Consider the following 13,699-nt stretch of genomic DNA (forward strand, 5'->3'; position numbering starts at 1 on the left):
CACACCAACAAAGAACGCACGCTTTCCTTCCTTCCTAGCAGCTTCAATCAACGGCCACCTCTTCATCCTCAGCGACTTATCTGCTTGAGACAAATCTTCTGTGAATCTCAGCTTGTGACTCCTCAGATATTCAGATTGCTTGGCCTGACGCCAGATCAGGTCCCGCGTAGATCTTCTTACGAAGCGAATGATCACTGGTCTCGGTCTATTGGTCTGCTCATTCAGCTTTCCCAGTCGATGCACAACATCTATGTCCTCTTTGAAAGAAAAGTTTGAGTCGGGAATAACTGAGACACAGACGCCGATGACTTTTTGCTTTATGTTCTCATCAGAATGTTCAGGAATACCGTACAGACGGAGGTTCCATCTCCGCTGATAGCGCTCGGCATCGTTCAGTCTTTGCTCAAGTTCGTGGATTTTGGTGCTGTTTAAATTGGTGGTAGTTTTGCAGCTCTTCAAGTCTGTTTTTAAAGCGTTTACTTCTTCAAACACAAAGTCAATTGATTTCTTAAGGCCCTCAATGCTCGGCTGCATCCTTGGAAGGTCGCATTTGAAGGCTGATTGCGTCACCGCGGCGCGATGAAGGCTGTCCCAATTCAGTTCTGCATCCTCCGAAGGCCGTATTTGAAGGCCGGTTGCGTCATCACGACGAAGGCTACCCTGATTCAAAAGCGACGCCAAATGCACCCTTCGTTTCCCCATGAAAGGAAGAATACATAAAAGGATCCTAAGCGGCCTATCCTACCCTATCCTACCCCATAAGTCATTGCCTGCCGGTGACGACAGCATTTATTTATTTATTTTTAAAGGCGGCCGAGACTAGAGATCGGTGGTGGACAGCAAACTCACATTTAAATGTAAGTATTATGTTTTCATTTACTCAAAGAGCTTAGCGAAAGCAGAGTTAAAGTTTCTTATAAACTTCATCTTAACTCCTTCGTCACCATTGCGTGGCTTCATTTGTCAGGTAGTTTGAGGCAAAACTTGTGCTAATATTAGTTCATTACCTATTTGTAATATTTGCACTAGTCTATCTCACTTGTGTATTATAAGAAATATCACTCACCCTATAAAGCCCACAACAATAAGAAAAGCAGTTGATAAGGGAATGGGGTTTCACTTGTATGTGTTTTTGTAGTGCTGTCATGAAAGCTATGTGGTTTTAACCAAATTTGAGTATATAGAAATATGATTTCTTAAGTATTTTGTATGCATGTCTTGATGTGTCATATTTTGCAGTGTTAACAATGCACTTAAGATTGCACCCCTGTGTTAAGCTTTTTTAGAGCAATTCAGGAGAAAAAAATACAAAAGTAAGAAAGTTAATACACACGTCTTTGCTGAAATGTATTGTGCTGTTGTTGTTAACAAGCCATGGTTCATTTGCTCTGCCCTTAGGATTGCAAGTGTCCTGGGACAGGTGAGGGTGTGAGTGGGAAACCCACTGCTGAAACTTGGCCCTGGTTTGTCCTCATGGCCCAGTTCAGCAGTGGGTGCCCACGGTGAGGAGGAGCCAGCACCAGCAGCACCAGCACGAAGGCAGAGGCGAGGAGAACACAGGAGGAGAGCAGGGAGAGGATGGACAGGCTGTTTTCTCTTCTTGAGAGAATGATTGAAACATATATATTTTTCTACATATTCTTGTTTAACTTTTTTCACTTTTATTTTTTAAAAGGAAAGAAAAAATCTGTACATTATTTTTATGCAACTTTAAATGTGTAAATAAAAGAGAATGAATTGTTCTGGACATTGTTTATTTTTTTTGACAGTCATAATTTCTACATGAAACAAACTCTTGTATACCTTTTTTTTAAGAGTATATTTCTGAAAAAAGTACTTTTAATAACAAGTTTTTAGTATCAAGAGTAAAACTAGAGGTATGTATTCTGCAGGGGAAAAACTCCTTGTCAGGGTTTTTATTATAGTTTTGTATCTATATTATGCTACTACTGCATTTTACTTCTGAATATTTTCAAGGTTGTTACATTATATACTTTTGTGTAGTTTAATGTAAAATCATATGTGAGGGAAAAAAAGTACTTCAGTAGGTTACTTCACATTTGTACGTGAATACTTAACGAAATATGCAGTTCCGAAAATTAAAGTAACAAAAGTTAGGTCTATAGTCACAATATTAACAAATTGTTGCTAACTACAGCTGCGTCCCATATCAAAGGGCCCATCTGAAGCTCGGACCGGTCTAGCCTACGGAGGATTGTTCTTGTCGCTCGGACCGGTCTAGCTTACGGAGGATTGTTCTTGTCGCCTAGCAACTGTGACAGCTGCCGATGACGAGCGGGATCAATACTGGACTTTTTTATATTCAATTGGGTTTTATATTCAAACAGGGCTAAACCGAAAATACATGATCCGGCAGCGCCGGGGCTGAAACATCCTCACCATGTCCTCCAGTAAAATATAAAACATAAAAATGACAATAGCCAATTCTGGCTCCATAGCTGTTTACTCAATTAGGCTATATCAAATGAATTATCAGGATGGCAGCTGTCCTCTCGCACCGTTGCTTGGCGCCAGGAGCGGTGATCAGAAACACCTGGTTGCGCAATTAGGAAATCCTATGAAGGCTACATGGTGCGTCCTTCGAAGGATGCAGCCTTCACATTGGGACACAGCTAAAGTGCTCCTTGTTTGACCTGTGTTTTCCATGTATTTTCTACAGGTAAACTGACTGTAATCTTTATACTAGTAATGCCTAGCGGTGGGCAGATCGAGGCTTTGTGAAACAATGAAACGAAGCAAATGTGCCATATTGTGTCGAGGCTTCGAAACAATCCGACACCCGTCTCAACGGTGACACCTTGCAGGTGTTGATCTGAAACAACCTTGACAACCAGCCATTAAAAATGTTTTTTTTATTTTTATTATTATTGTATTTTTCTAATAATGTGAAGCTTGTAACCTGTAGGCTCCTCACTGTGCATAATGTTATTTTTGTCATGAAAAAAAGAATATTAATAAAAGAAATCAAGCCACAATGTCTGACTTTTTTATAGATTTGTATTCAAAAATATTAATTTCTCTGCTGTGGAAGGACTTAGGCTACTTCTTTTTTACAGATAATTTCTCCAGCCTTTGAAAAAATCCTCTCACAAAAACCCACGAGGTCAAGATGCGTTGACTTCACTTTTATACAGATGTGCGATTGTGTGGTCTGTTCCCGACCCGGTTTATCAAACGCTGATTCGGCGGACATGCCACCTGTCGAAACACTTGTGAAACACTCCGAAGCTTCATTTAGCCGTAGTCACGTGACATGGGGGTTTTGAATCACGCTTCGGATCAGTGTTTCGAAACATCTGCGCTTCTGGATCTCGAAAAGCTTCGGAACATCAGTTTTGTGTCAGCCATCCCTATGATTTACTGTGCTCTGACCTTTTGGCTGTCTTTTACTACAATTGTGGATTACCCTTTCATTAAAACACTGCATTTGGATCCTCAATCTTCGTGTCTCGGAGCAGTTCGTTACATCACGTGATATACATGTGCCACACTGATTGGTCAATTGTGTATAGAACACTAGTTTAGCGACACGTGAGATTCTTTGTATTTTCTGGTTTGTAGTAAGAGTTTATTTAGGGCGTCTTCGACGCTGAAGATCTTTTCTTTTGTTTACATTTTGGGGTTTTGGTGAATGTTGATTTTAGTTAGATTAGAAATAGTTTTTGTTTATATATAGTAAGATTGGTTTGTTTTGTTTATTTCTTTGATTTGGCACGGTCTAGTTCTTTTCTCTTTTCCTCGTTCTATTGTGAACCTTTTCCTTTAAGATTTGTATGTAAGTTGTACATTTATGTAAATAAGTATCTTGGGGTAGCCTATTCCTCTTTTCATCTCATATCTCACTGTAATAAATGATCACTTTACCTAAATTTGACTGGTTTGTGTGAGATTGTTTTCCACTACACGTTCAGTGTTCTGATGTTGCATTCCTTATTCTCCCTCGATGTAAGAGGTTTGTAACAGTTGGTTTAAGGCCCGGACTGGCCATCGGGAGCACCGGGAGAATTCCCGGTGGCCTGCCGACTAATTTGGCCTGCTGCCAGCCAGCGTTTTTTTTTTTTTTTTAAATCTATTATTATTTTAAAAATTATACTACTACCTTTACCAGTGTCCAGTGATCATTTTCGAATTCGTCATTCAATAAAATTATTATTATAAAATGAAATCATGAATCTTTTAGTCTTGACTGGCAAGGCTACGATTCGACTTAAGCCTCAGCCAAACGGTTAAACAGAAAATGCGAGCATCATCCGATGATGGAGAGAAAACAGCCAGGTGGAGCAGAGAGGGAAAGGACAACGAAAAAGAAAGCACTCAGAGAACAAGCATCAAAATGTTGCAAAATGAATTACCTGTTAAGGGCTTCAAGTGCAGGTCAGTTTCATCTGTGAATACTGTACTTTTTTCTTCGTTAACTTAGTATTGAAATGCTAGCAAATGTTAGCGGTAGCGCCCTTATTTGTCACTCAAAATACTGTATGCTCAAGGAGATTAATATTATTTAGTGTAAAGTTACATTAGTAATTTAGCGGACAAATATTAACATGTATGTGGTACTGGGAGCAGGGAGACAGGAGTGATAGTGCAGACATCAACAAAAAATAATGCAATAACATTTTATTAGACAATTTAGAAAATTATATCTGCCCATTTGTGAGGTTTAAAACTTTTTTCCGTTTATTTTTTTTTATTTTTTTTTTTATTTTTTAATCAAATGAAGGTGGAGATAGTCAACCTAGCACTAGCTGTGATGCAATGATCACACACATTCAGCCAGGGAGTGAGATGACATGTATATAGAAGCAAAATAAGTTTTTTTTTTTTTTTACATAATATGTATGAAATATAGCCTAGTGTTGCTAAATGTTGGATATTTAAGTAATTTTAAGATGAAAACAACATTTTGTCATAATAGGCTACTTTGATTTTTTACTAACATAAATGTAGATTCTGGCCAAACAAATTACAATAAGGTGGTTGTTTTACTGTGGAGGACAGTTCTGTTTGTAACATGAGGCCAGAACAAGTGACAGGTGAAGAAGTGACAGGTACAAGAAAAATACGCACACTTTATACATGCATACATACACACATATATATATATATAACACTAGTACTCCACTTTAATTAGTGTATGAGGCTGATGATACAGGTGGAAGTGAGAGACAGAGATATTAGGGTAAATGAAGAGAAGGAAAAGGGAAGTGAGGATACTGTTCAAGAGAAAGCCTTTAATTATTTTACACGGCCCCAGCCTAAGGATTTAGACCAATAAATGCAATTTAGGAAAAAATAGGGTTGTCCGTGTTTCTAAATTTTATTTGGGTCCATGGGATGGCCTGGATGGGTGTGGGATTTCCCGGCCTGAAATTGTGTCCCAGTCCGGCCCTGAGTCAATCTTTAGAGTAAACTCAACTTAAATATTTAAGGTTAATTTTATTCATTCAGTTTGAATTCGGGTAACAAAGCTAACTAAGTCTTAACAACTATATCGTTGCTTAAATGGTTTGAGGAAACCGTTTGCCTTAAATGGTTTAAGTTAATCAAACTCAGAGTAATAAAGTTACATAAGACTAAGCAAAACCTACACTCAAAAAAAAAAGTCATTGGATGAACATGATTTTATCATGCCACCTATATTCCATCTAAACAAACCAAGTTAAGTCAACCAACCTTTATCATATTATTTGAACACAAAATAGATGTGTTGGTTAAACATGATATTAACATTTCCATTAAACTCATTTTAATCTTTTTTGAGTTACATGTTCATTCTTAGTTAATTTAGTGAGATAAAGAGTGTACAAAAAAAACACAGAAAACATGCAAACAATTTAAAATTTAATTTTTTTTAATTGGGCTTTAACATGCACCAGTTAAGTCTGAACTGCTTTCTTCACTTTAAGTATCCCATTCATCTGAGTTTTTGTAACAGGATGTATAAGAAACATTTAGCTAACAAAATCTTGGCTCTTGAGAAAACTGATCCCCAAGCAACGCTTGCAGGACTTTAACGCCCCTTTTTTCTTAACACTTCTAAAAATTAAGCAATTTTAACACTTTCCTTTTTGGGAATTTGTAAGGTAAACCATGGCCTGATACAGAAAAATTTTACATTTGAAAATAAACATGAATTTAACATAAAACAATTGTGAGTAACAATTTGAGCTGTAAAATAATAATAAAAAAAGATTGTCTGATGAAATACTGGTGTATATATAAAACATAAAAATAAATAAATACATACCTTAAATAAATAAAAACCTTACAGCAGCTTGCTGTGATGAAATCACATGAAAATTATTTTGATAATTCTAAATTACCAGTGTAGCTTATGTTCCTTCACATCTTAAAAATTAAGCCATTTTAATAATACCCATTTTGGGAATTTGTAAGTGTAAACCTTGGCCTTGACACACACACACAAAAAAAGTAAAATTTGAACAAACATGAATTTATAGCAAGTGTGTAACAACTGCTCCAGTCAGTTGTCCCTTTGGTAAAACACTGTTGTAGTCTCAGTCCATCTTTTTCAAGCTCACTTACTCCAAAAGCTTGTTTTTGAGGAACTGTGCCTTGGATGACAACATCTGTCCATTTAGATTTAGAAAGATCTTCTGCAAGACTTCAAAAGTGCATTTGAGCTCTGGTGGGTAGCTCAGGTTCAAACAGTATATCAGTCCAAATAACAGAGCACAAGCCTGACTATTCAAGTCACTGAGCACTTCCACACCTTCAAGGACACCAGTGTCTGCTGGGTCATGGTTATGCAGCGCTCCCTCCTTCAGTATGACATACACTCCTATCACAGTTTGCTCCATGGTACTTTGTGACTCAAATTCTGAATCCTGTGGGATAAGAGCACAAGCAAAAATTAGCTCAAATATTTATTACAAGAAATGCACACTTAAACACTCACTGGCCACTTTATTAGGTAAACCTGTAAAGTAAACTTCAATCCAATACAGGAGCTCTGCTGTGAATCCTACATTTACAAGGTTATAATTATTCAGTTTTTAAGATGAAACTGTCAGAAAGGTGATAATTCACAGTGGGTGCTGGAGTATAATGTGGTGCATTATATTATAAGATTGTAATTTATTTGGCCACCATATTTAAAATAAATTAGGTGGCTAAAACATTAGAACCATCTTGGAATATAATGCACTGCAATAAAACAAAAGCATACATGTACAGTTTCTGATGCCATTTTTTTTAATGCAAATTAGGCCCCTTGAGAGCCCAACCGATTTGAATAAAAAAATATTTGTTTTCGTGCATCAACCAATTCACATAAGAACTGTGTACCATCAGTTTCCTATAAATAAACAATTTGTCCAGCTCAGTTATTTGACAAAGTTATGTGTTCTCTCAAGTCACATGTTTGTTGTAGCAAATAGGGGAAAACACGGCCCAAGTACAGATTCAATGGGCTTTTAAAACTGTATTTTCTTATCAACTCACCAAATATGCCTTCACTAGTTTTTCAGGGTCTTCATTCAAGTAGGTGCACAGAGACTTGATGACACAGGCTCTTCGAGTATATAGTGTCATTCTGTGGAGTGGGGACAAGATTAACTCAAACTTCAGTGGCGGCACAGCTTAAGAGTACTCTTTGGGAAGAAAATGCATTGAGAATGACTATTAAATATACACAATTTAAATATACACAAACATAATGATTGTCGTTTCCAAAACAATGGTGTAGTTTATAATGCTTAAGCAATTTGTACCTCCAACTCTCCTTTGTAACACACTGCCTGCACTGCCACATAAACGTCACTGAAAGAGAAAGAAAAGGAAAGTTCAGTAATCAAGGATAGTTAGTTATACATTATATGTGAGTGTTAAGAAAAACTACTTACATGTAATAAAGGTGAGGTTCACACCAGAAGAGCATGGGGACAGCTTTATATTGTGATGTATTTCATCTTTTGTATGAAGAAAAGAATAATTTTCGCTGTAAAAAAAGTAAAGAAAAAAAGTGTATAAGACTGACTTCAAAAAATGGCCCAAAGAAAATACCACTACTGGCTGCTGTTACTAAATATAAAGTTTTACTTATATTAATAAGTATATTCCATAAATAAAACATGTATACCTATTCAATCATAACTTTAACTGCCATTTGTTAGGACACTTCAAATATGGTCGACTGCATCATAGATTTTACTTGACAATTTTTGCACACTGTAATCAATAAGCTGGGTAGCATTAAGTAACATGTTTGAAAAGACAGAAATGGCTAGATACAGAACATTTAAATTAATATTTTGCTGATATACATACATGAAGGCCAGGCCAACATAAAAATGGCACATTACGCTAACGTTAACGTTAGCTAACGTTACATTAACTTACAAACAGAAAAGAAAAAAAAACGGGTGTATGATGTTTTCGACTCTGACGTCTGCATTCAATTTATCTCCTGTTTTACCCTCCCATTGTTGGGGTAGAGTTATATTTGCTGAAAATCAGCGAAAAAATGGCTAGAGTTGCCATATTCCCCTTTAACGTTAAGGTGAAACTCGTATCGACAAAGACACAGAATTGAACCCAACACATGTGCTTCAAGTCTGGGAAAATAAGCCTGCTTAGAAACATCGCAACAGTGTCTAATAACTTAGTTTTATCCCACAGTAATAATTACAAACAGGTACATATATCAGGTACTTACCCTCAATATCAAGGATGCAGAACGATTAGACCGCTCACAAAACGTCAGGAATTTCAGCCTTCTCCACAGTACATTTGAGCCCGCGTGTCCCCGAACTTCCCGCCGCAGTACTGAGCATGCGCAGTGTGACTCACCAGAGAGAATTGTTGATATGAAGCGCCTCAATCTCATTGAATCAACAAGTGCTGATCTAATTCATTCAATTATTTCTTAATTTAGTTCCAACTAACAAGAATGAATCATATAACACAAGTAAACTCGTTATATTCTTATTAATCAGACGTATTTTTATTTAGCAAATCAAGCAAGTGGCTAGTTGAGTTTTTTGAGTGTATTGGCACAAAATAATGACAGAACAGGAGGGTATTCTTAAGTATTTATCGAGATACAACATTCACTGCACAAAATGTTCAACTTAAAGCATAAAACAAAATCAGAATAGTTGACATGCGTGCTTCAGACGTGATCACACGGAGGCATTCCCAAAGCACCATCAACGCAACACGAGTTTCCTCGAAAGGGAACACATTATAGTGAGACGAAGAGATCGCTCAAACCTCCTCACATCGCAATAATTGCATAATTTCGTGGAAAATTTATATAAATGCTCTGAAATGTGACGTAAACATGATATTTTGTCAATCTTTCTTCATTCCATGATATATACGATGCCAATCTCCATGCATGCTTCGACTCACAGACCTGTGACACATCAATACAAACATCACCAACTAGTGTGAGATCACCCAAATATTTCTTACGCAATCTACATACAAAGAAAAGTCATACAAGAAAAGCTTCTCGTCTTCAGTCACATATTCAGGTATTCATAGTTAGATTACAATAATTACAGAATCTCTCTGTCATTGGAATATTACTCCATCTACCTGTTTCTATGGCTAAACAGTGCCCTGAGCATCTGAACAAGATCAAAGATTGTAGAATATAGGGTAACACTTTATTTTGATAGTCCGTTCGTTGAGACTATACTAGTTATTAGTAGCCATTCAGTAGCTTGTCAACAGTGCATCAGTTGACATTCAACAACACTGTTTCAACAGACAAGTAACATACGTTCAACTGACTGCCTATAGACTATAAGGTACAATTCAAGTGTTAATCTACAGATTTTACGAAAAAGTGCCTGTTGACTGTCAATGTTATTTTGCAACAGGTTATTAACCAATTGTCGACTAACTTTCAATTGTCAACTAACTTTCTGTAGATTGAGTACCAACAACTCAAGATCAATCTGTCAGTTAAAAGTCAACAGTCATGTCAGCATATGAAGTATATGATACTGTATATCCTACTCAAGGGGTCTCATATGCATCAAATTAATAATTATTTTAGCTGATTTAAAACTGTTTTTAAAAATGTTTTAACCATTTGTAGATAATCTGTTGATAGTCAACTAAAGATTACATGTAGTTGCTTATTTGTTGCTTGTCAACAAAGAAATTGTTTATGATCAGTAGACTATTAATAGACATTCTCAACTAAGCGTTAGTACATATATTTTAGGACTATCTAATTAAAGTGAAAAAGAGTTTATATCAGTAGAAAGTCTATAACCTATCAACAGATTAATATATTGTTTATGATCAGTTGACTATTAATAGTTTAACGTTATAACAGTTACTCATTTAAGAAATAATCTCTGTTCCTGCTGCAAACTCGCTTCGGAGGATTAACAGACAAGACTATAGTTTAAACCCTTAACAATACCTTCTTTAATCGTTTAACCATTTTGTAACATTTAGTTTTTTTAACGTTACGGTGAGACACAAAAGGCGTTTTCTCCTATAGAACCATAATACACCAAAACACAATATCAATTAACAAAACACATAATTTTTATTAGCTAACGTAACGTTAGATGTAATCCAAATCTTTATAATCCATACGCAAGCAAGAAACAGATCCAAATTCAGCCCTTCATCCACATCCAGCGGTCTCCATCTCCATTCTCAGCAGCGACAGGAAATGTCAAATCCCGCGCTCGTGATGAATTTAAATTCAAATATTGCGCCCTCAAGAAGCGTTACGACATGTTTTACGGCAGTGATATCAAACGCTCATTGGCTCTCGCCTGCTTCGTCACAGATTGCAGCATGCCGTGTTTCAGTTGAAACAACATTGAAATGCAGAAGCGCGCGCGCCATCTTCACGCAGAGGGAAGCTGGGTTAACATTTTCATGGATTAATAACTTAAATTCTGCTCTGTCCCTTATACAAAACTATTATATAATGCCAGAGAGGACTGCAACATATCGTCATTTGAGCGACTTTTGGTACCGATTTACATTTTCGCAATAAATTATTATGATTACACATCTGTTGTTTTTCTTCATAGTTTTTCTTCTTTAGCCTGCATAGTTTTAAGAAATGGTTATGGGTAGGTTAAGGGGCAGGAGTAGGATTAATGTTAGTGGCTCAAAATATATTTTAATGCTATTAATAAAACTGGCATTTCCCTACACATCTCTGTCAAGTCAAGTCAAGTATATTTGTATAGCGCTTTTCACAATACAGATTGTATCAAAGCAGCTTCACAGTATTAAATTAAAATAGTACAACAAAGTTTGTTTCAATAGGAATTTATTGATTGATAAAATTAAATTAAATATCCCCAAAATATCCCCAACTGAGCAAGCCAAAGGCAACAGTGGCAAGGAACCGAAAAACTCCATCCGTCCATAAAGTGTTTTATTCTTTTTATATTCTGTATAAAATGAGTAATTTATATTTAGGTTTGGGAGTAGGGTTAAGGGAACTTACATTTATCTATAAAACAGTATAAGGGAAATGATACAGATATCTTTATGATTCGTAAACGTTTTGTAGCTGTGAATTCGTAATAATTCTACGTTGCAGACATGTCTATATCATGCGTTTCAGCATCTATCCAAACGTACAAAAAAAGTATGTTTTCAATCTGTTGATAGGTTATAGACTTTCTACTGATATAAACTGTTTTTCACTTTAATTAGATAGTCCTAAAAAATATCTACTAACACTTAGTGGATAATGTCTATTAATAGTCTACTGATCATAAACAATTTATTTGTTGACAAGCAACAGATCTAGGGCCCTATCTTGCACCCAGCGCAAGTGACTTTGTACACCGACGCATGTATCATTCCTATTTTGCACCCGCGCAAAGCGGACTTTTCCCTCCACAGAAGCACGTCGGTAAGTTAGGAAATACACTTGCGCTCGTGGGGGCAGTTCAGCGCAAAGAGGAGGCGTGTTCCGGCGCAAACGTTCCTTCTTGCTATTTTGCAGGTTTAGAAAACAATTGCGCCACTAACCAGGAAAAAATTGTTTAAAGTCAGTGGCGCGTTGCGCATGTTATTCATATGCTATTTTAAGGGCGCATGCTTGGCCATAATCAATGTAGCGTGTGCACAACGCGAATACACTTTAATTCTCTCATCTACACAGAAGCAGCAGTTTTCATTTTTGCAAATCATACATTATTACGATAGATAGATAGATAGATAGATAGATAGATAGATAGATAGATAGATAGATAGATAGATAGATAGATAGATAGATAGATAGATAATTTATTATAAAAGCATACATCTAGCTTACACATTTACCCAAATTATCATACGCCTGTTTAACCGAAGTTAATTTGGGTGGGTTTCTCCATTTCAATGTAACTTCTCTCTTTTACGGCCGTGACGAGAACGTCGGTCTCCTTGGCTGTGAAACCGCTCCTGGCGCGCGCCTGGCAAATCCGCCGTTACAATAGCAATCCACTATGGAAAAAGCGCATCTGCTCTTAAAGGGAATGTGAGATGACGCTCTGATTGGTTTATTTCACGTTACGCCCAAACCACACCTATGAATAATGAAGCTACTTCAGACCAACCCATTTTAGATTTGCGCCTGGCGCAAGAGTCATTTATCCCGCCGGGAAAATAGCAACAGCGCCGAGACCCGCCCACAAAGTTACTTGCGCTTTACGCTTTGACACTTGCGTTTCAGATCGTTAAAATAGGGCCCCTAATCTTTAGTTGACTATCAACAGATTATCTACAAATGGTTAAAACATTTTTTAAAACAGTTTTAAATCAGCTAAAATAATGATTAATTTGATGCACATGAGACCCCTTGAGTAGGATATACAGTATCATATACTTCATATGCTGACATGACTGTTGACTTTTAACTGACAGATTGATCTTGAGTTGTTGGTACTCAATCTACAGAAAGTTAGTTGACAATTGAAAGTTAGTCGACAATTGGTTAATAACCTGTTGCAAAATAACATTGACAGTCAACAGGCACTTTTTCGTAAAATCTGTAGATTAACACTTGAATTGTACCTTTTAGTCTATAGGCAGTCAGTTGAAAGTATGTTACTTGTCTGTTGAAACAGTGTTGTTGAATGTCAACTGATGCACTGTTGACAAGCTACTGAATGGCTACTAATAACTAGTATAGTCTCAACGAACGGACTATCAAAATAAAGTGTTACCGAATATGGTTGTTTTATGCATTCTTGTAATAACAAATAAATGGAAGCAGGCGCAACTGTGTTGTCATTATATGTGAAATGAGTCATTGTAGGCCGTATATTTCATCAACTGTGTTTGTTTGGTGTGCTACCCGAAATCTATGCATTCACCACAGACTTTACACCAGCATCAACTCTTCTTCGTTTGGATCACCCTTGTGGATTATATTTTTTCCCCCTTTTTTTCAACCTTTTCAACTATTTTTGTCTGAGTGAGTTATTCGCAACGACGAGACTGTGGTCGCGACTGAACTGACTTTGAACTGAATTTTTGTGTGTGCACAGACTGTGTACTGATTGATCTTTGGATTACAGGGGTTACAGGTTCCTTATATTCATTACACCCACATTATCTATATTCCCATATTATCAGTTTGTGTTTCTGTGTGGACATTTTATGAACTAAGTTGATAGTGAAGGACTCTTTGGAGCTGTTGTTTGGTGATTGTGGCGTAGGCCTATTGTTGATT

General features: G+C 36.7%; 1 protein-coding gene and 1 long non-coding RNA gene across 2 annotated transcripts in view; both read right to left on the reverse strand.

Moving 5' to 3' along the window:
• LOC309511316 (uncharacterized protein) overlaps positions 1-13,699 on the reverse strand; it is a 142,136-nt gene that overhangs the window by 57,791 nt on the left and 70,646 nt on the right. The window lies entirely within an intron of this gene.
• LOC309511436 lies at positions 5,614-9,030 on the reverse strand. Its single transcript, XR_014210619.1, has 6 exons — positions 8,699-9,030; positions 7,887-7,981; positions 7,755-7,803; positions 7,607-7,634; positions 7,486-7,576; positions 5,614-6,869 (listed from the first exon to the last, which is right to left on the reverse strand). It is a non-coding gene; the product is annotated as an uncharacterized lncRNA (long non-coding RNA).

The sequence above is a fragment of the Leuciscus leuciscus genome (genome assembly GCF_965113295.1).
Source record: "Leuciscus leuciscus genome assembly, chromosome: 12".
Classification (NCBI taxonomy): Eukaryota; Metazoa; Chordata; class Actinopteri; order Cypriniformes; family Leuciscidae; genus Leuciscus; species Leuciscus leuciscus.